Source organism: Ipomoea nil, unplaced genomic scaffold (genome assembly GCF_001879475.1).
Source record: "Ipomoea nil cultivar Tokyo-kokei standard unplaced genomic scaffold, Asagao_1.1 scaffold1436, whole genome shotgun sequence".
Classification (NCBI taxonomy): Eukaryota; Viridiplantae; Streptophyta; class Magnoliopsida; order Solanales; family Convolvulaceae; genus Ipomoea; species Ipomoea nil.
The window spans coordinates 117,187-122,604 of NW_017617864.1; positions in this window are offsets into that span (position 1 = coordinate 117,187).

Genomic DNA, 5,418 nt, shown 5'->3' on the forward strand with positions numbered 1-5,418 from the left:
CGCAGCATTTGCTTTCTTCATCCATTCTCGCTTCTGCCATTTCTTTGAAGCATTTGAGAGGGAGAAAAATGATATGTAGAGGCTTGCATTAATTTCACTGTTTCAGATATCGAATAGGCTTTCATAGAAAATTTAATTAATATTGTAATCCCAAGAAGCACCATAAATAACAAAAGCATATCAAATAGACTTTCATTGTAAAGCCATATAAATAAAGTTACAAACTAATATCCCAATACCAAATACCAATAAAACATTGCTTGGTGGAGCAATGGAAGTGGAATCTAGCTAGTTCTGCAATTCTTGGAATTATGTGTCTGTTGAAGCTGTAGCATCCCAAATCTTTATTAAGAGGAGGGATGTTGCAGCCATGTTGCTGATTCCTCTTTGGAAAATGATGCATCATGTTGACTTTTGCTAGCTGGAGTTTGGAGCTTGCAGTACAGAATGAAGCAATATTTTAACTAGGCCATGTGGTTTGAAAATCTGGGAGTAAAATGCAAGTAGAACATTGTGATTGCTGCAAGTTTGTGGGATAATGGGCTGCATAAGTTGATATGGAGGCATTCCATATCAAGAGCAGGTGGTCCATGAAGAAAGGTGATCGAACCCATGGAGATGATAGACTAATAATGTTCTTTGTAGCACCATTCCAATTTCCAAAGCTCTGTCAAGTGGAGGATGGTGCTGCCATAGGGTGGATCTCAAAATGAGAAATGAAGCTTTATGTGACTGGGCATTATTGGTTACTTAAATGTCTGCTTTCTGGGAATCATGCTCCATGAACCTTGGAGGTCCTCTAGATCTCTAGGAACTCGATCAGGATGTTATCAAGGGGTTTTGACCTGAAGATGGGGCACTAGGAGTGGAGTCTCAGCTGAGGAAAGGGGATTCGACCTAAGGCTTGCTATGAAAGCAATCATTATTGAAATTGTGTGAACCATATTTTGTCTAGTTTAAAATAATGTACATTCAGTACATTGTATTTAGGGATGTACATTATTTTTGTTCTAACTGTACATTATATTGTATAATGTACATTCAATACAAAAATAATGTACATTTAATATATTAAAAATGTACTTTTCATTATGGTCCATATGACATTGTGTCCACAATAATTTGCCATATGAAAGGGAGTCGAACTGTGGACTATGGTTGATAGGCTGCGGTCTCATTGAATACAATCGTTATACCCTGCACCACGGCGCGCGCAACACTGTGTGCCCTGCGCCTCCCAAAACGACGTCGTTTGGAAGGCATGGAAGGGAGTTGACGTGATTATGTGTATTTGTTTATATCATTATGTGTATTTGTTTATATAATTATGTGTATTTTTTTATACAGTTATGTGTATTTGTTTAAACAATTATGTGCATTTGTTTATACAATTATGTGTATTTTTTTATACAGTTATGTAAACGATGTCGTTTTGCATCAAGGCGCACAATGCATTGCGCGCCCTGGTGCACGATCTAAATTGCCCGTTGAATAAATGGCAATTTATATCGTGCACCAGGGCGCACATTGCATTGTGCGCCCTGATGCAAAACGACGTCATTTTAGATTTTTGTTTTAAACTTTCGCTACCCAGTGTTTGGCGATTAATTTTTCCTTTAAAAAAAATTCCATGTTCAAAACTGTACATAATTTTATACTAGAATACACATAATTGTATACATAAATGTACATAATTGTATAAACAAATACACATAACTGTATAAAAAAATACACATAATTATATAAACAAATACACATAATGATATAAACAAATATACATAATCATGTCAACTCCCTTCCGCGCCTCCCAAAACGACGTCGTTTTGGGAAGGCGGGGCGCACGGTGCTGCGCGCGCTGTAGTGCAGGGTATAATGATTGTGAATAAATCAGCTGGGCTGATTTATGAAATTTTGATCATGGGGCCCGCTGAAAATGATGATATTGGGCCTATTTGAGAGCTGGATTGGGAATTATTTTCCCAGTAGGCCTTGTGGCCGAATGGGACTTGTTGGGTCAGATTTGGGAATTAATTCCCAATGTTACATGGTTGCTGGGCCTTCAGGGAATTAAAAGTCCAACTGGGCTGATTTCAATCGTTATATTGTAGACCGTCGTGCATGTGCACCGCAGTCTAAAACGGCGCCGTTTCTTTAAGTAAAGAAACGGCTCGCCGTTACCGTTAACGGAGTCTGCATGTTTGGTGTATTAAACACCAACTAACATTACAATACATTTAAACCGACATTGTCTTATGTATTATTTCTATATTATCAAATGAAACTGCACTTATATCAAAAATGACATTGTAGTTGTGGTGAAATGAAACTGCAATGTATATAAAATGAAACTGAATAACATTTCACATATTTGAGTATATATTGTACAATGAAGTTGTAATTATATCAAAATGATCATGTAGTTGTGTTTTAATAAAACTATATTGTATATAAAATAAAATTAAATAACATTTTCACATATTTGAGTCTATAAATATCAAATGAAACTGTAGTTGTGTTGAACTGAAGCTGCAGTGTTTACAAAATGAAATTGAATAACAGAGTTACTTTTTGCGGAAGGGTGCGGAACGACGGAAACAAATACCGTTTCTTTTCATTTAACAAAACGACGTCGTTTTGATGCACGGTGCATAATCGATTATGCACCGCGGTGCACGATAAAATTTGCCTTTCACTTGGCCGAATAGGCCATTTGAAGAGGACGAATGGGCTGAGCCCAATAAAAGCATGGGCTTGCTGAATTGGGAATTAAATCCCAATCGTTATACCCTACACCACGGCGTACGTAGCACTGTGCGCCGCGCGCCTCCCAAAACGACGTCGTTTTGGGCGGTAGGAAGTTGCTGTGATTATGTGTATTTGTTCACACAATTATGTATATTTATTCATACAATTATGTATATTTGTTCATACAGTTATGTACATTTTTTTATACAATTATGTACATTCTTTTTATACAATCATGTACATTCGAATCAGAAAATTTGTGTGTATTATGTTAATAGTTGATGTGTATTATGTTAAAAGTTTATGTTTATTATGTATTATGTTAGATTATGTGTATTATCTTTTAAAAAGAGTATGTATAATTTGTTATATAATTATGTACATTCATGTATACAATTATGTGTATTCTATTATAACATTATGTACATTTTTAAACATGGTTTTTTTTTTTTTTTTAAAGAAAAATTAGCTGCCATACACTGAGGCGGGAAATTTCAAAAAAAAAAAAAAAAGAAAAAGAAAAATTAAAACGATGTCGTTTTGCATCTGGGTGCACAGTGCAACGCGCGCCGTGGTGTAGGATATAAATTGCCATTAAATCCCAAGGCGCTTTGTGGGCTGATATTTTGTTAGCCCCTTTGGGCGTTATTCTTTTTAGCCTTATAGGCCTTGTATTTGAGATTTTGTTAGCCTTGTAGGCTTTTAGCCCTTTTGGGGCAAATTATATCGTGCACCGCACATCAAAACGACATCATTTTGTTAAATGAAAAGAAACGGTATTTATTTTCCGCCGTTCAGCACTCTTCTGCAACGAGTAACAATAACTCTGTTATTCAGTTTCATTTTGTATATACTGCAGTTTCAGTTCAACACAACTACAGTTCATTTCGATATAACTACAGTTTCATTCGATATTTATAGACTCAAATTTGTGAAAATGTTATTTTATTTTATTTTATTTTATATACACTATAGTTTTATTAAAACACAACTACATGATCATTTTGATATAATTACAGCTTCATTGTACAATATATAGTCAAATATGTTAAATGTTATTCAGTTTCATTTTATATACACTGCAGTTTCATTTCACCACAACTACAGTATCATTTTGATATAACTGCAGTTTAATTTAATAACATAAAAATAATACGTGAGGCAATGTCGGTTTAGATGTACTGTAGTGTCAGTTGGTATTTAATACACCAAACATGCAGATTCCGTTAACGGTAACGGCGGGCGTTTCTTTGCTTAAAAAAATGGTGCCGTTATTTACCGTGGTGCATGTGCGCTGCGGTCTACGATATAACGACTGCCCTTTTGGTTGTAAGGCCTTATGGCTTTTTGGTACATAAGGCTATGTTAAAGCCATGTTTGTGAGTCATAGGTCACTTTTGGGCCTAAGACGTTGGCCTTTTTGATTCGTGGAATAAAAGCTGCTAGTTTTTTTTTTCTTTTTAAAAAAAATATTGCTTATATATTCTTTATAGATTGTTGGGGTTTGTGACATTGGCAGGATCGTAGGGGTTTGACACTGATTTTTTTTTATTATTATTTTTGAGTTATTTAATGGTAATTTGCATCAATTTGAGTAAAATATATGATTAATTTATGTTTATTATTTCGCTCATAATTTAGAAGTTAAATATGGACATAGCTATAACTTAGATGCTAAATACATTCCACAAGTATAACAATATGAAAATAAGTGCTTAGCTTGCCGATGAAGTAGGTGGCCTGGCAACCGTTTTACATGTTGAATGTTGTGTGTGTATGGTGTTTTAAAAAAAAAAATAAAAAAATTGGATCATAAGGATAGTGAATTGGGCATTTAAAATATGTTTTTGAAATTTTATTTTGAAGGTGCAGTGATAATGCCTTCCCAACTTCCACCAATTGAAAATCAAAACACTAAAGTAGAAATGAAACTACCAATTGAGAGTCGGAATAGTAGTCAAGCTACTCATGTCAAAATGAAGTGTAAGAAGAAAGTAAATGATAATCATATTAATATTTTTTGAAATCTTAATTAGTTGTTTATTTAGAGCTTTGTAATATTGATAAAATGAACATTTTGCATTCTGATAATATAATGAACTTCCCATATTCTCTTAAGGGTGTATTTAATCAAAACTCTTATACTTTTAAGGGAAAATGTCACTTTTCCCCCCTATGTTGTTTACTTATAGCACATTTCCCCCCTGTGTTATTTATGTAGCCACTTTATTCCCCTCAATTGTTTCTAAAGTGACTATTTCTCCCCCCCTCCGTTAACTAAGTGTTTGGACTGTTAAAAGTGATGGTAAAAATGATATTTCACTTTTTCTTTATTCTTTATTCTTTATTCTTTTTTTTTTTTTTTTTTTGTGATAAAGATGGAGGGCTACGTTCACCGGTATTTCACTCATTTTCCTTAGTTTCTCCAACAAAACATTACTCCACATACACTGCCTAACCCTAACTCTCTATAATCTAGGAAAGAACACCCCATCTTGAAGCAATCGGAAAAAATTAACGCAACCATGAGTAGCAGGAGGGTGCTTGGATTGGATAAAACTCTAAATTGTAAATTTTTCTTGAAACCTTGTATCTTTATAGCATTTGTATTTGATTATATTATTATAAGAAATTAAAGATTGAATTATCTTCATACCTGTTGCTGTAACCGGC